Genomic DNA, 16260 nt, shown 5'->3' with positions numbered 1-16260 from the left:
CACAGCTACACGGGAGGTGAATAAAGGCCGGAGAGGAAGCCAGACAGGATTTGCTTCTTTTGCTTGCACCACAATGCAGTGCTGAAAGAGGAGGAATCTACATAAAAACGCCTTCCTGGCAACGCCCAAATGCCCTGCTGCCATGCAGATAAACACTGGCAGCGGCAGCAAGTGCATGCCCACAGCCACCCCTTGTTCCTTCACACCTTGTATCAGCTGTAATCCAGTCCAGTCCAGTGCTGCCTGCTGAGCAGCACTGACCAACACTGCCTGGGCCCAGGCTTTTATCTCTGAGGCCCCATTATGATGTCAGAAAGCTGGCTCTGGAATCCTGAGGGCTCCACTATGACACGTGCAAAGTTCCGTCTGAACTTTATATAAGACGGTGAGGCTCAGTCAGTCACTCAGTGTTGCCTGAGAGGGCAACACTGCAACAGCCGGCCGCCAGGCTGTCTTTTTTTTGCACAGCTAGTTGCCTCCAGGAGGCCACAAGAGGGAGACAAGGGACTGCAAAATGGAAAATAGGCATCCACCAACTTTACAGACAACTTCTCCTTGCTCCTACAACCTCCATCCTTGCACAGTTTGTTATTCTTCTAGGTAACATAGTAACAAATCCAAATTGCTGCTCTCTTTGTAGGCAAGCAAGGCTTTGTTGCAACTGCAATTCTTACTTCTTCTTGAAATGTAGGGACGACAGTACATTCCATCACATCCATCTAGTGTACACAGGTAGGTCCATTGTGGCGGGCAGGCGAGCGGGCGGGCTGCTTTATTGGCTGTTTGCTGTTCCCCTACTCCACTCCACTATTTGACTGTTGTGCTGCATCAATCAATCAATCAATCAATCAATCAATCAATCAATCAATCAATCAATCAATCAATCAGTGGCTGGCTCAGGTGCAGCTCTTTAACTTACCTAAAAGGGAGGGCGGAGAGAAGACAAGGAAGGTGAATGAGGTGTTCCAATGTGAAATGCCGGAAACACAGAAACACAGACGACACACAACAAGAGGTGGCAATCTATTCATTAATTGCATTTAATCAATGAGCTCATTATCACTCATGCATTGTCCAACAGGTGTTGAAATAATGGGATTAAAAGGGGAGATCCCTTCAGAAAGACAGAAACAATAGCAAAGACAAAAAACACTTTTGGAATCTGCTTTTAGTCAACACATAAGGAAAGGGAGCACCGGTCCTGGAAATACTGCAATACCAGGTCAATGCGTGGAGTGGACAGAGCAAGCTCTATTTCCATCTCCCTGTTCTAAAAATCCATTTAATATATGGTCCCCAGATAGGGGACGTATCAGATATTAAACTGATAAGAACAGATACTACACTTGATCTTAGCCAAAAGGCCGAGAAGCGATAACCCGAACGGGCCGCGCGTTGCCCGAGCCTGCCCGATACTGCTGTTCAGCCCTTGCAGCGATTCAGCCTACTTCTAGGCAATTCCATGGGGCCCTGCAGGCTCACACACTCACAGCTACACGGGAGGTGAATAAAGGCCGGAGAGGAAGCCAGACAGGATTTGCTTCTTTTGCTTGCACCACAATGCAGTGCTGAAAGAGGAGGAATCTACATAAAAACGCCTTCCTGGCAACGCCCAAATTCCCTGCTGCCATGCAGATAAACACTGGCAGCGGCAGCAAGTGCATGCCCACAGCCACCCCTTGTTCCTTCACACCTTGTATCAGCTGTAATCCAGTCCAGTCCAGTGCTGCCTGCTGAGCAGCACTGACCAACACTGCCTGGGCCCAGGCTTTTATCTCTGAGGCCCCATTATGATGTCAGAAAGCTGGCTCTGGAATCCTGAGGGCTCCACTATGACACGTGCAAAGTTCCGTCTGAACTTTATATAAGACGGTGAGGCTCAGTCAGTCACTCAGTGTTGCCTGAGAGGGCAACACTGCAACAGCCGGCCGCCAGGCTGTCTTTTTTTTGCACAGCTAGTTGCCTCCAGGAGGCCACAAGAGGGAGACAAGGGACTGCAAAATGGAAAATAGGCATCCACCAACTTTACAGACAACTTCTCCTTGCTCCTACAACCTCCATCCTTGCACAGTTTGTTATTCTTCTAGGTAACATAGTAACAAATCCAAATTGCTGCTCTCTTTGTAGGCAAGCAAGGCTTTGTTGCAACTGCAATTCTTACTTCTTCTTGAAATGTAGGGACGACAGTACATTCCATCACATCCATCTAGTGTACACAGGTAGGTCCATTGTGGCGGGCAGGCGAGCGGGCGGGCTGCTTTATTGGCTGTTTGCTGTTCCCCTACTCCACTCCACTATTTGACTGTTGTGCTGCATCAATCAATCAATCAATCAATCAATCAATCAATCAATCAATCAATCAATCAATCAATCAGTGGCTGGCTCAGGTGCAGCTCTTTAACTTACCTAAAAGGGAGGGCGGAGAGAAGACAAGGAAGGTGAATGAGGTGTTCCAATGTGAAATGCCGGAAACACAGAAACACAGACGACACACAACAAGAGGTGGCAATCTATTCATTAATTGCATTTAATCAATGAGCTCATTATCACTCATGCATTGTCCAACAGGTGTTGAAATAATGGGATAAAAAGGGGAGATCCCTTCAGAAAGACAGAAACAATAGCAAAGACAAAAAACACTTTTGGAATCTGCTTTTAGTCAACACATAAGGAAAGGGTGCACCGGTCCTGGAAATACTGCAATACCAGGTCAATGCGTGGAGTGGACAGAGCAAGCTCTATTTCCATCTCCCTGTTCTAAAAATCCATTTAATATATGGTCCCCAGATAGGGGACGTATCAGATATTAAACTGATAAGAACAGATACTACACTTGATCTTAGCCAAAAGGCCGAGAAGCGATAACCCGAACGGGCCGCGCGTTGCCCGAGCCTGCCCGATACTGCTGTTCAGCCCTTGCAGCGATTCAGCCTACTTCTAGGCAATTCCATGGGGCCCTGCAGGCTCACACACTCACAGCTACACGGGAGGTGAATAAAGGCCGGAGAGGAAGCCAGACAGGATTTGCTTCTTTTGCTTGCACCACAATGCAGTGCTGAAAGAGGAGGAATCTACATAAAAACGCCTTCCTGGCAACGCCCAAATGCCCTGCTGCCATGCAGATAAACACTGGCAGCGGCAGCAAGTGCATGCCCACAGCCACCCCTTGTTCCTTCACACCTTGTATCAGCTGTAATCCAGTCCAGTCCAGTGCTGCCTGCTGAGCAGCACTGACCAACACTGCCTGGGCCCAGGCTTTTATCTCTGAGGCCCCATTATGATGTCAGAAAGCTGGCTCTGGAATCCTGAGGGCTCCACTATGACACGTGCAAAGTTCCGTCTGAACTTTATATAAGACGGTGAGGCTCAGTCAGTCACTCAGTGTTGCCTGAGAGGGCAACACTGCAACAGCCGGCCGCCAGGCTGTCTTTTTTTTGCACAGCTAGTTGCCTCCAGGAGGCCACAAGAGGGAGACAAGGGACTGCAAAATGGAAAATAGGCATCCACCAACTTTACAGACAACTTCTCCTTGCTCCTACAACCTCCATCCTTGCACAGTTTGTTATTCTTCTAGGTAACATAGTAACAAATCCAAATTGCTGCTCTCTTTGTAGGCAAGCAAGGCTTTGTTGCAACTGCAATTCTTACTTCTTCTTGAAATGTAGGGACGACAGTACATTCCATCACATCCATCTAGTGTACACAGGTAGGTCCATTGTGGCGGGCAGGCGAGCGGGCGGGCTGCTTTATTGGCTGTTTGCTGTTCCCCTACTCCACTCCACTATTTGACTGTTGTGCTGCATCAATCAATCAATCAATCAATCAATCAATCAATCAATCAATCAATCAATCAATCAATGGCTGGCTCAGGTGCAGCTCTTTAACTTACCTAAAAGGGAGGGCGGAGAGAAGACAAGGAAGGTGAATGAGGTGTTCCAATGTGAAATGCCGGAAACACAGAAACACAGACGACACACAACAAGAGGTGGCAATCTATTCATTAATTGCATTTAATCAATGAGCTCATTATCACTCATGCATTGTCCAACAGGTGTTGAAATAATGGGATTAAAAGGGGAGATCCCTTCAGAAAGACAGAAACAATAGCAAAGACAAAAAACACTTTTGGAATCTGCTTTTAGTCAACACATAAGGAAAGGGTGCACCGGTCCTGGAAATACTGCAATACCAGGTCAATGCGTGGAGTGGACAGAGCAAGCTCTATTTCCATCTCCCTGTTCTAAAAATCCATTTAATATATGGTCCCCAGATAGGGGACGTATCAGATATTAAACTGATAAGAACAGATACTACACTTGATCTTAGCCAAAAGGCCGAGAAGCGATAACCCGAACGGGCCGCGCGTTGCCCGAGCCTGCCCGATACTGCTGTTCAGCCCTTGCAGCGATTCAGCCTACTTCTAGGCAATTCCATGGGGCCCTGCAGGCTCACACACTCACAGCTACACGGGAGGTGAATAAAGGCCGGAGAGGAAGCCAGACAGGATTTGCTTCTTTTGCTTGCACCACAATGCAGTGCTGAAAGAGGAGGAATCTACATAAAAACGCCTTCCTGGCAACGCCCAAATGCCCTGCTGCCATGCAGATAAACACTGGCAGCGGCAGCAAGTGCATGCCCACAGCCACCCCTTGTTCCTTCACACCTTGTATCAGCTGTAATCCAGTCCAGTCCAGTGCTGCCTGCTGAGCAGCACTGACCAACACTGCCTGGGCCCAGGCTTTTATCTCTGAGGCCCCATTATGATGTCAGAAAGCTGGCTCTGGAATCCTGAGGGCTCCACTATGACACGTGCAAAGTTCCGTCTGAACTTTATATAAGACGGTGAGGCTCAGTCAGTCACTCAGTGTTGCCTGAGAGGGCAACACTGCAACAGCCGGCCGCCAGGCTGTCTTTTTTTTGCACAGCTAGTTGCCTCCAGGAGGCCACAAGAGGGAGACAAGGGACTGCAAAATGGAAAATAGGCATCCACCAACTTTACAGACAACTTCTCCTTGCTCCTACAACCTCCATCCTTGCACAGTTTGTTATTCTTCTAGGTAACATAGTAACAAATCCAAATTGCTGCTCTCTTTGTAGGCAAGCAAGGCTTTGTTGCAACTGCAATTCTTACTTCTTCTTGAAATGTAGGGACGACAGTACATTCCATCACATCCATCTAGTGTACACAGGTAGGTCCATTGTGGCGGGCAGGCGAGCGGGCGGGCTGCTTTATTGGCTGTTTGCTGTTCCCCTACTCCACTCCACTATTTGACTGTTGTGCTGCATCAATCAATCAATCAATCAATCAATCAATCAATCAATCAATCAATCAGTGGCTGGCTCAGGTGCAGCTCTTTAACTTACCTAAAAGGGAGGGCGGAGAGAAGACAAGGAAGGTGAATGAGGTGTTCCAATGTGAAATGCCGGAAACACAGAAACACAGACGACACACAACAAGAGGTGGCAATCTATTCATTAATTGCATTTAATCAATGAGCTCATTATCACTCATGCATTGTCCAACAGGTGTTGAAATAATGGGATAAAAAGGGGAGATCCCTTCAGAAAGACAGAAACAATAGCAAAGACAAAAAACACTTTTGGAATCTGCTTTTAGTCAACACATAAGGAAAGGGTGCACCGGTCCTGGAAATACTGCAATACCAGGTCAATGCGTGGAGTGGACAGAGCAAGCTCTATTTCCATCTCCCTGTTCTAAAAATCCATTTAATATATGGTCCCCAGATAGGGGACGTATCAGATATTAAACTGATAAGAACAGATACTACACTTGATCTTAGCCAAAAGGCCGAGAAGCGATAACCCGAACGGGCCGCGCGTTGCCCGAGCCTGCCCGATACTGCTGTTCAGCCCTTGCAGCGATTCAGCCTACTTCTAGGCAATTCCATGGGGCCCTGCAGGCTCACACACTCACAGCTACACGGGAGGTGAATAAAGGCCGGAGAGGAAGCCAGACAGGATTTGCTTCTTTTGCTTGCACCACAATGCAGTGCTGAAAGAGGAGGAATCTACATAAAAACGCCTTCCTGGCAACGCCCAAATGCCCTGCTGCCATGCAGATAAACACTGGCAGCGGCAGCAAGTGCATGCCCACAGCCACCCCTTGTTCCTTCACACCTTGTATCAGCTGTAATCCAGTCCAGTCCAGTGCTGCCTGCTGAGCAGCACTGACCAACACTGCCTGGGCCCAGGCTTTTATCTCTGAGGCCCCATTATGATGTCAGAAAGCTGGCTCTGGAATCCTGAGGGCTCCACTATGACACGTGCAAAGTTCCGTCTGAACTTTATATAAGACGGTGAGGCTCAGTCAGTCACTCAGTGTTGCCTGAGAGGGCAACACTGCAACAGCCGGCCGCCAGGCTGTCTTTTTTTTGCACAGCTAGTTGCCTCCAGGAGGCCACAAGAGGGAGACAAGGGACTGCAAAATGGAAAATAGGCATCCACCAACTTTACAGACAACTTCTCCTTGCTCCTACAACCTCCATCCTTGCACAGTTTGTTATTCTTCTAGGTAACATAGTAACAAATCCAAATTGCTGCTCTCTTTGTAGGCAAGCAAGGCTTTGTTGCAACTGCAATTCTTACTTCTTCTTGAAATGTAGGGACGACAGTACATTCCATCACATCCATCTAGTGTACACAGGTAGGTCCATTGTGGCGGGCAGGCGAGCGGGCGGGCTGCTTTATTGGCTGTTTGCTGTTCCCCTACTCCACTCCACTATTTGACTGTTGTGCTGCATCAATCAATCAATCAATCAATCAATCAATCAATCAATCAATCAATCAGTGGCTGGCTCAGGTGCAGCTCTTTAACTTACCTAAAAGGGAGGGCGGAGAGAAGACAAGGAAGGTGAATGAGGTGTTCCAATGTGAAATGCCGGAAACACAGAAACACAGACGACACACAACAAGAGGTGGCAATCTATTCATTAATTGCATTTAATCAATGAGCTCATTATCACTCATGCATTGTCCAACAGGTGTTGAAATAATGGGATTAAAAGGGGAGATCCCTTCAGAAAGACAGAAACAATAGCAAAGACAAAAAACACTTTTGGAATCTGCTTTTAGTCAACACATAAGGAAAGGGTGCACCGGTCCTGGAAATACTGCAATACCAGGTCAATGCGTGGAGTGGACAGAGCAAGCTCTATTTCCATCTCCCTGTTCTAAAAATCCATTTAATATATGGTCCCCAGATAGGGGACGTATCAGATATTAAACTGATAAGAACAGATACTACACTTGATCTTAGCCAAAAGGCCGAGAAGCGATAACCCGAACGGGCCGCGCGTTGCCCGAGCCTGCCCGATACTGCTGTTCAGCCCTTGCAGCGATTCAGCCTACTTCTAGGCAATTCCATGGGGCCCTGCAGGCTCACACACTCACAGCTACACGGGAGGTGAATAAAGGCCGGAGAGGAAGCCAGACAGGATTTGCTTCTTTTGCTTGCACCACAATGCAGTGCTGAAAGAGGAGGAATCTACATAAAAACGCCTTCCTGGCAACGCCCAAATGCCCTGCTGCCATGCAGATAAACACTGGCAGCGGCAGCAAGTGCATGCCCACAGCCACCCCTTGTTCCTTCACACCTTGTATCAGCTGTAATCCAGTCCAGTCCAGTGCTGCCTGCTGAGCAGCACTGACCAACACTGCCTGGGCCCAGGCTTTTATCTCTGAGGCCCCATTATGATGTCAGAAAGCTGGCTCTGGAATCCTGAGGGCTCCACTATGACACGTGCAAAGTTCCGTCTGAACTTTATATAAGACGGTGAGGCTCAGTCAGTCACTCAGTGTTGCCTGAGAGGGCAACACTGCAACAGCCGGCCGCCAGGCTGTCTTTTTTTTGCACAGCTAGTTGCCTCCAGGAGGCCACAAGAGGGAGACAAGGGACTGCAAAATGGAAAATAGGCATCCACCAACTTTACAGACAACTTCTCCTTGCTCCTACAACCTCCATCCTTGCACAGTTTGTTATTCTTCTAGGTAACATAGTAACAAATCCAAATTGCTGCTCTCTTTGTAGGCAAGCAAGGCTTTGTTGCAACTGCAATTCTTACTTCTTCTTGAAATGTAGGGACGACAGTACATTCCATCACATCCATCTAGTGTACACAGGTAGGTCCATTGTGGCGGGCAGGCGAGCGGGCGGGCTGCTTTATTGGCTGTTTGCTGTTCCCCTACTCCACTCCACTATTTGACTGTTGTGCTGCATCAATCAATCAATCAATCAATCAATCAATCAATCAATCAATCAATCAATCAGTGGCTGGCTCAGGTGCAGCTCTTTAACTTACCTAAAAGGGAGGGCGGAGAGAAGACAAGGAAGGTGAATGAGGTGTTCCAATGTGAAATGCCGGAAACACAGAAACACAGACGACACACAACAAGAGGTGGCAATCTATTCATTAATTGCATTTAATCAATGAGCTCATTATCACTCATGCATTGTCCAACAGGTGTTGAAATAATGGGATTAAAAGGGGAGATCCCTTCAGAAAGACAGAAACAATAGCAAAGACAAAAAACACTTTTGGAATCTGCTTTTAGTCAACACATAAGGAAAGGGTGCACCGGTCCTGGAAATACTGCAATACCAGGTCAATGCGTGGAGTGGACAGAGCAAGCTCTATTTCCATCTCCCTGTTCTAAAAATCCATTTAATATATGGTCCCCAGATAGGGGACGTATCAGATATTAAACTGATAAGAACAGATACTACACTTGATCTTAGCCAAAAGGCCGAGAAGCGATAACCCGAACGGGCCGCGCGTTGCCCGAGCCTGCCCGATACTGCTGTTCAGCCCTTGCAGCGATTCAGCCTACTTCTAGGCAATTCCATGGGGCCCTGCAGGCTCACACACTCACAGCTACACGGGAGGTGAATAAAGGCCGGAGAGGAAGCCAGACAGGATTTGCTTCTTTTGCTTGCACCACAATGCAGTGCTGAAAGAGGAGGAATCTACATAAAAACGCCTTCCTGGCAACGCCCAAATGCCCTGCTGCCATGCAGATAAACACTGGCAGCGGCAGCAAGTGCATGCCCACAGCCACCCCTTGTTCCTTCACACCTTGTATCAGCTGTAATCCAGTCCAGTCCAGTGCTGCCTGCTGAGCAGCACTGACCAACACTGCCTGGGCCCAGGCTTTTATCTCTGAGGCCCCATTATGATGTCAGAAAGCTGGCTCTGGAATCCTGAGGGCTCCACTATGACACGTGCAAAGTTCCGTCTGAACTTTATATAAGACGGTGAGGCTCAGTCAGTCACTCAGTGTTGCCTGAGAGGGCAACACTGCAACAGCCGGCCGCCAGGCTGTCTTTTTTTTGCACAGCTAGTTGCCTCCAGGAGGCCACAAGAGGGAGACAAGGGACTGCAAAATGGAAAATAGGCATCCACCAACTTTACAGACAACTTCTCCTTGCTCCTACAACCTCCATCCTTGCACAGTTTGTTATTCTTCTAGGTAACATAGTAACAAATCCAAATTGCTGCTCTCTTTGTAGGCAAGCAAGGCTTTGTTGCAACTGCAATTCTTACTTCTTCTTGAAATGTAGGGACGACAGTACATTCCATCACATCCATCTAGTGTACACAGGTAGGTCCATTGTGGCGGGCAGGCGAGCGGGCGGGCTGCTTTATTGGCTGTTTGCTGTTCCCCTACTCCACTCCACTATTTGACTGTTGTGCTGCATCAATCAATCAATCAATCAATCAATCAATCAATCAATCAATCAATCAATCAATCAGTGGCTGGCTCAGGTGCAGCTCTTTAACTTACCTAAAAGGGAGGGCGGAGAGAAGACAAGGAAGGTGAATGAGGTATTCCAATGTGAAATGCCGGAAACACAGAAACACAGACGACACACAACAAGAGGTGGCAATCTATTCATTAATTGCATTTAATCAATGAGCTCATTATCACTCATGCATTGTCCAACAGGTGTTGAAATAATGGGATTAAAAGGGGAGATCCCTTCAGAAAGACAGAAACAATAGCAAAGACAAAAAACACTTTTGGAATCTGCTTTTAGTCAACACATAAGGAAAGGGTGCACCGGTCCTGGAAATACTGCAATACCAGGTCAATGCGTGGAGTGGACAGAGCAAGCTCTATTTCCATCTCCCTGTTCTAAAAATCCATTTAATATATGGTCCCCAGATAGGGGACGTATCAGATATTAAACTGATAAGAACAGATACTACACTTGATCTTAGCCAAAAGGCCGAGAAGCGATAACCCGAACGGGCCGCGCGTTGCCCGAGCCTGCCCGATACTGCTGTTCAGCCCTTGCAGCGATTCAGCCTACTTCTAGGCAATTCCATGGGGCCCTGCAGGCTCACACACTCACAGCTACACGGGAGGTGAATAAAGGCCGGAGAGGAAGCCAGACAGGATTTGCTTCTTTTGCTTGCACCACAATGCAGTGCTGAAAGAGGAGGAATCTACATAAAAACGCCTTCCTGGCAACGCCCAAATGCCCTGCTGCCATGCAGATAAACACTGGCAGCGGCAGCAAGTGCATGCCCACAGCCACCCCTTGTTCCTTCACACCTTGTATCAGCTGTAATCCAGTCCAGTCCAGTGCTGCCTGCTGAGCAGCACTGACCAACACTGCCTGGGCCCAGGCTTTTATCTCTGAGGCCCCATTATGATGTCAGAAAGCTGGCTCTGGAATCCTGAGGGCTCCACTATGACACGTGCAAAGTTCCGTCTGAACTTTATATAAGACGGTGAGGCTCAGTCAGTCACTCAGTGTTGCCTGAGAGGGCAACACTGCAACAGCCGGCCGCCAGGCTGTCTTTTTTTTGCACAGCTAGTTGCCTCCAGGAGGCCACAAGAGGGAGACAAGGGACTGCAAAATGGAAAATAGGCATCCACCAACTTTACAGACAACTTCTCCTTGCTCCTACAACCTCCATCCTTGCACAGTTTGTTATTCTTCTAGGTAACATAGTAACAAATCCAAATTGCTGCTCTCTTTGTAGGCAAGCAAGGCTTTGTTGCAACTGCAATTCTTACTTCTTCTTGAAATGTAGGGACGACAGTACATTCCATCACATCCATCTAGTGTACACAGGTAGGTCCATTGTGGCGGGCAGGCGAGCGGGCGGGCTGCTTTATTGGCTGTTTGCTGTTCCCCTACTCCACTCCACTATTTGACTGTTGTGCTGCATCAATCAATCAATCAATCAATCAATCAATCAATCAATCAAGTGGCTGGCTCAGGTGCAGCTCTTTAACTTACCTAAAAGGGAGGGCGGAGAGAAGACAAGGAAGGTGAATGAGGTGTTCCAATGTGAAATGCCGGAAACACAGAAACACAGACGACACACAACAAGAGGTGGCAATCTATTCATTAATTGCATTTAATCAATGAGCTCATTATCACTCATGCATTGTCCAACAGGTGTTGAAATAATGGGATTAAAAGGGGAGATCCCTTCAGAAAGACAGAAACAATAGCAAAGACAAAAAACACTTTTGGAATCTGCTTTTAGTCAACACATAAGGAAAGGGTGCACCGGTCCTGGAAATACTGCAATACCAGGTCAATGCGTGGAGTGGACAGAGCAAGCTCTATTTCCATCTCCCTGTTCTAAAAATCCATTTAATATATGGTCCCCAGATAGGGGACGTATCAGATATTAAACTGATAAGAACAGATACTACACTTGATCTTAGCCAAAAGGCCGAGAAGCGATAACCCGAACGGGCCGCGCGTTGCCCGAGCCTGCCCGATACTGCTGTTCAGCCCTTGCAGCGATTCAGCCTACTTCTAGGCAATTCCATGGGGCCCTGCAGGCTCACACACTCACAGCTACACGGGAGGTGAATAAAGGCCGGAGAGGAAGCCAGACAGGATTTGCTTCTTTTGCTTGCACCACAACGCAGTGCTGAAAGAGGAGGAATCTACATAAAAACGCCTTCCTGGCAACGCCCAAATGCCCTGCTGCCATGCAGATAAACACTGGCAGCGGCAGCAAGTGCATGCCCACAGCCACCCCTTGTTCCTTCACACCTTGTATCAGCTGTAATCCAGTCCAGTCCAGTGCTGCCTGCTGAGCAGCACTGACCAACACTGCCTGGGCCCAGGCTTTTATCTCTGAGGCCCCATTATGATGTCAGAAAGCTGGCTCTGGAATCCTGAGGGCTCCACTATGACACGTGCAAAGTTCCGTCTGAACTTTATATAAGACGGTGAGGCTCAGTCAGTCACTCAGTGTTGCCTGAGAGGGCAACACTGCAACAGCCGGCCGCCAGGCTGTCTTTTTTTTGCACAGCTAGTTGCCTCCAGGAGGCCACAAGAGGGAGACAAGGGACTGCAAAATGGAAAATAGGCATCCACCAACTTTACAGACAACTTCTCCTTGCTCCTACAACCTCCATCCTTGCACAGTTTGTTATTCTTCTAGGTAACATAGTAACAAATCCAAATTGCTGCTCTCTTTGTAGGCAAGCAAGGCTTTGTTGCAACTGCAATTCTTACTTCTTCTTGAAATGTAGGGACGACAGTACATTCCATCACATCCATCTAGTGTACACAGGTAGGTCCATTGTGGCGGGCAGGCGAGCGGGCGGGCTGCTTTATTGGCTGTTTGCTGTTCCCCTACTCCACTCCACTATTTGACTGTTGTGCTGCATCAATCAATCAATCAATCAATCAATCAATCAGTGGCTGGCTCAGGTGCAGCTCTTTAACTTACCTAAAAGGGAGGGCGGAGAGAAGACAAGGAAGGTGAATGAGGTGTTCCAATGTGAAATGCCGGAAACACAGAAACACAGACGACACACAACAAGAGGTGGCAATCTATTCATTAATTGCATTTAATCAATGAGCTCATTATCACTCATGCATTGTCCAACAGGTGTTGAAATAATGGGATTAAAAGGGGAGATCCCTTCAGAAAGACAGAAACAATAGCAAAGACAAAAAACACTTTTGGAATCTGCTTTTAGTCAACACATAAGGAAAGGGTGCACCGGTCCTGGAAATACTGCAATACCAGGTCAATGCGTGGAGTGGACAGAGCAAGCTCTATTTCCATCTCCCTGTTCTAAAAATCCATTTAATATATGGTCCCCAGATAGGGGACGTATCAGATATTAAACTGATAAGAACAGATACTACACTTGATCTTAGCCAAAAGGCCGAGAAGCGATAACCCGAACGGGCCGCGCGTTGCCCGAGCCTGCCCGATACTGCTGTTCAGCCCTTGCAGCGATTCAGCCTACTTCTAGGCAATTCCATGGGGCCCTGCAGGCTCACACACTCACAGCTACACGGGAGGTGAATAAAGGCTGGAGAGGAAGCCAGACAGGATTTGCTTCTTTTGCTTGCACCACAATGCAGTGCTGAAAGAGGAGGAATCTACATAAAAACGCCTTCCTGGCAACGCCCAAATGCCCTGCTGCCATGCAGATAAACACTGGCAGCGGCAGCAAGTGCATGCCCACAGCCACCCCTTGTTCCTTCACACCTTGTATCAGCTGTAATCCAGTCCAGTCCAGTGCTGCCTGCTGAGCAGCACTGACCAACACTGCCTGGGCCCAGGCTTTTATCTCTGAGGCCCCATTATGATGTCAGAAAGCTGGCTCTGGAATCCTGAGGGCTCCACTATGACACGTGCAAAGTTCCGTCTGAACTTTATATAAGACGGTGAGGCTCAGTCAGTCACTCAGTGTTGCCTGAGAGGGCAACACTGCAACAGCCGGCCGCCAGGCTGTCTTTTTTTTGCACAGCTAGTTGCCTCCAGGAGGCCACAAGAGGGAGACAAGGGACTGCAAAATGGAAAATAGGCATCCACCAACTTTACAGACAACTTCTCCTTGCTCCTACAACCTCCATCCTTGCACAGTTTGTTATTCTTCTAGGTAACATAGTAACAAATCCAAATTGCTGCTCTCTTTGTAGGCAAGCAAGGCTTTGTTGCAACTGCAATTCTTACTTCTTCTTGAAATGTAGGGACGACAGTACATTCCATCACATCCATCTAGTGTACACAGGTAGGTCCATTGTGGCGGGCAGGCGAGCGGGCGGGCTGCTTTATTGGCTGTTTGCTGTTCCCCTACTCCACTCCACTATTTGACTGTTGTGCTGCATCAATCAATCAATCAATCAATCAATCAATCAATCAATCAATCAATCAATCAATCAATCAATCAATCAGTGGCTGGCTCAGGTGCAGCTCTTTAACTTACCTAAAAGGGAGGGCGGAGAGAAGACAAGGAAGGTGAATGAGGTGTTCCAATGTGAAATGCCGGAAACACAGAAACACAGACGACACACAACAAGAGGTGGCAATCTATTCATTAATTGCATTTAATCAATGAGCTCATTATCACTCATGCATTGTCCAACAGGTGTTGAAATAATGGGATTAAAAGGGGAGATCCCTTCAGAAAGACAGAAACAATAGCAAAGACAAAAAACACTTTTGGAATCTGCTTTTAGTCAACACATAAGGAAAGGGTGCACCGGTCCTGGAAATACTGCAATACCAGGTCAATGCGTGGAGTGGACAGAGCAAGCTCTATTTCCATCTCCCTGTTCTAAAAATCCATTTAATATATGGTCCCCAGATAGGGGACGTATCAGATATTAAACTGATAAGAACAGATACTACACTTGATCTTAGCCAAAAGGCCGAGAAGCGATAACCCGAACGGGCCGCGCGTTGCCCGAGCCTGCCCGATACTGCTGTTCAGCCCTTGCAGCGATTCAGCCTACTTCTAGGCAATTCCATGGGGCCCTGCAGGCTCACACACTCACAGCTACACGGGAGGTGAATAAAGGCCGGAGAGGAAGCCAGACAGGATTTGCTTCTTTTGCTTGCACCACAATGCAGTGCTGAAAGAGGAGGAATCTACATAAAAACGCCTTCCTGGCAATGCCCAAATGCCCTGCTGCCATGCAGATAAACACTGGCAGCGGCAGCAAGTGCATGCCCACAGCCACCCCTTGTTCCTTCACACCTTGTATCAGCTGTAATCCAGTCCAGTCCAGTGCTGCCTGCTGAGCAGCACTGACCAACACTGCCTGGGCCCAGGCTTTTATCTCTGAGGCCCCATTATGATGTCAGAAAGCTGGCTCTGGAATCCTGAGGGCTCCACTATGACACGTGCAAAGTTCCGTCTGAACTTTATATAAGACGGTGAGGCTCAGTCAGTCACTCAGTGTTGCCTGAGAGGGCAACACTGCAACAGCCGGCCGCCAGGCTGTCTTTTTTTTGCACAGCTAGTTGCCTCCAGGAGGCCACAAGAGGGAGACAAGGGACTGCAAAATGGAAAATAGGCATCCACCAACTTTACAGACAACTTCTCCTTGCTCCTACAACCTCCATCCTTGCACAGTTTGTTATTCTTCTAGGTAACATAGTAACAAATACAAATTGCTGCTCTCTTTGTAGGCAAGCAAGGCTTTGTTGCAACTGCAATTCTTACTTCTTCTTGAAATGTAGGGACGACAGTACATTCCATCACATCCATCTAGTGTACACAGGTAGGTCCATTGTGGCGGGCAGGCGAGCGGGCGGGCTGCTTTATTGGCTGTTTGCTGTTCCCCTACTCCACTCCACTATTTGACTGTTGTGCTGCATCAATCAATCAATCAATCAATCAATCAATCAATCAATCAATCAATCAATCAATCAGTGGCTGGCTCAGGTACAGCTCTTTAACTTACCTAAAAGGGAGGGCGGAGAGAAGACAAGGAAGGTGAATGAGGTGTTCCAATGTGAAATGCCGGAAACACAGAAACACAGACGACACACAACAAGAGGTGGCAATCTATTCATTAATTGCATTTAATCAATGAGCTCATTATCACTCATGCATTGTCCAACAGGTGTTGAAATAATGGGATTAAAAGGGGAGATCCCTTCAGAAAGACAGAAACAATAGCAAAGACAAAAAACACTTTTGGAATCTGCTTTTAGTCAACACATAAGGAAAGGGTGCACCGGTCCTGGAAATACTGCAATACCAGGTCAATGCGTGGAGTGGACAGAGCAAGCTCTATTTCCATCTCCCTGTTCTAAAAATCCATTTAATATATGGTCCCCAGATAGGGGACGTATCAGATATTAAACTGATAAGAACAGATACTACACTTGATCTTAGCCAAAAGGCCGAGAAGCGATAACCCGAACGGGCCGCGCGTTGCCCGAGCCTGCCCGATACTGCTGTTCAGCCCTTGCAGCGATTCAGCCTACTTCTAGGCAATTCCATGGGGCCCTG

At 47.7% G+C, this 16260-nt stretch overlaps 11 non-coding genes across 11 annotated transcripts; all 11 read right to left on the bottom strand.

Moving 5' to 3' along the window:
- Positions 1-1185: 1185 nt before the first annotated feature.
- On the bottom strand, positions 1186-1376 carry LOC142747537 (U2 spliceosomal RNA). Its single transcript, XR_012881841.1, has one exon. It is a non-coding gene; the product is annotated as a U2 spliceosomal RNA (small nuclear RNA).
- A 1296-nt stretch (positions 1377-2672) lies between these two features.
- On the bottom strand, positions 2673-2863 carry LOC142747527 (U2 spliceosomal RNA). The gene has a single exon (XR_012881832.1). It is a non-coding gene; the product is annotated as a U2 spliceosomal RNA (small nuclear RNA).
- Positions 2864-4155: 1292 nt separating this feature from the next.
- LOC142747526 (U2 spliceosomal RNA) lies at positions 4156-4346 on the bottom strand. The gene has a single exon (XR_012881831.1). It is a non-coding gene; the product is annotated as a U2 spliceosomal RNA (small nuclear RNA).
- A 1284-nt stretch (positions 4347-5630) lies between these two features.
- LOC142747525 (U2 spliceosomal RNA) lies at positions 5631-5821 on the bottom strand. Its single transcript, XR_012881830.1, has one exon. It is a non-coding gene; the product is annotated as a U2 spliceosomal RNA (small nuclear RNA).
- A 1284-nt stretch (positions 5822-7105) lies between these two features.
- On the bottom strand, positions 7106-7296 carry LOC142747524 (U2 spliceosomal RNA). Its single transcript, XR_012881829.1, has one exon. It is a non-coding gene; the product is annotated as a U2 spliceosomal RNA (small nuclear RNA).
- A 1288-nt stretch (positions 7297-8584) lies between these two features.
- Positions 8585-8775, bottom strand: LOC142747523 (U2 spliceosomal RNA). The gene has a single exon (XR_012881828.1). It is a non-coding gene; the product is annotated as a U2 spliceosomal RNA (small nuclear RNA).
- A 1292-nt stretch (positions 8776-10067) lies between these two features.
- On the bottom strand, positions 10068-10258 carry LOC142747522 (U2 spliceosomal RNA). The gene has a single exon (XR_012881827.1). It is a non-coding gene; the product is annotated as a U2 spliceosomal RNA (small nuclear RNA).
- A 1277-nt stretch (positions 10259-11535) lies between these two features.
- On the bottom strand, positions 11536-11726 carry LOC142747521 (U2 spliceosomal RNA). Its single transcript, XR_012881826.1, has one exon. It is a non-coding gene; the product is annotated as a U2 spliceosomal RNA (small nuclear RNA).
- A 1268-nt stretch (positions 11727-12994) lies between these two features.
- LOC142747519 (U2 spliceosomal RNA) lies at positions 12995-13185 on the bottom strand. Its single transcript, XR_012881825.1, has one exon. It is a non-coding gene; the product is annotated as a U2 spliceosomal RNA (small nuclear RNA).
- A 1304-nt stretch (positions 13186-14489) lies between these two features.
- Positions 14490-14680, bottom strand: LOC142747518 (U2 spliceosomal RNA). Its single transcript, XR_012881824.1, has one exon. It is a non-coding gene; the product is annotated as a U2 spliceosomal RNA (small nuclear RNA).
- Positions 14681-15972: 1292 nt separating this feature from the next.
- Positions 15973-16163, bottom strand: LOC142747517 (U2 spliceosomal RNA). Its single transcript, XR_012881823.1, has one exon. It is a non-coding gene; the product is annotated as a U2 spliceosomal RNA (small nuclear RNA).
- Between the last annotated feature and the right edge of the window lie 97 nt (positions 16164-16260).

The sequence above is a fragment of the Rhinoderma darwinii genome, chromosome 2 (genome assembly GCF_050947455.1).
Source record: "Rhinoderma darwinii isolate aRhiDar2 chromosome 2, aRhiDar2.hap1, whole genome shotgun sequence".
In the NCBI taxonomy this organism is placed as follows: domain Eukaryota; kingdom Metazoa; phylum Chordata; class Amphibia; order Anura; family Rhinodermatidae; genus Rhinoderma; species Rhinoderma darwinii.
Note: the sequence above shows the minus strand (reverse complement) of the source record. Positions and strands in the feature narration are given on the sequence as shown.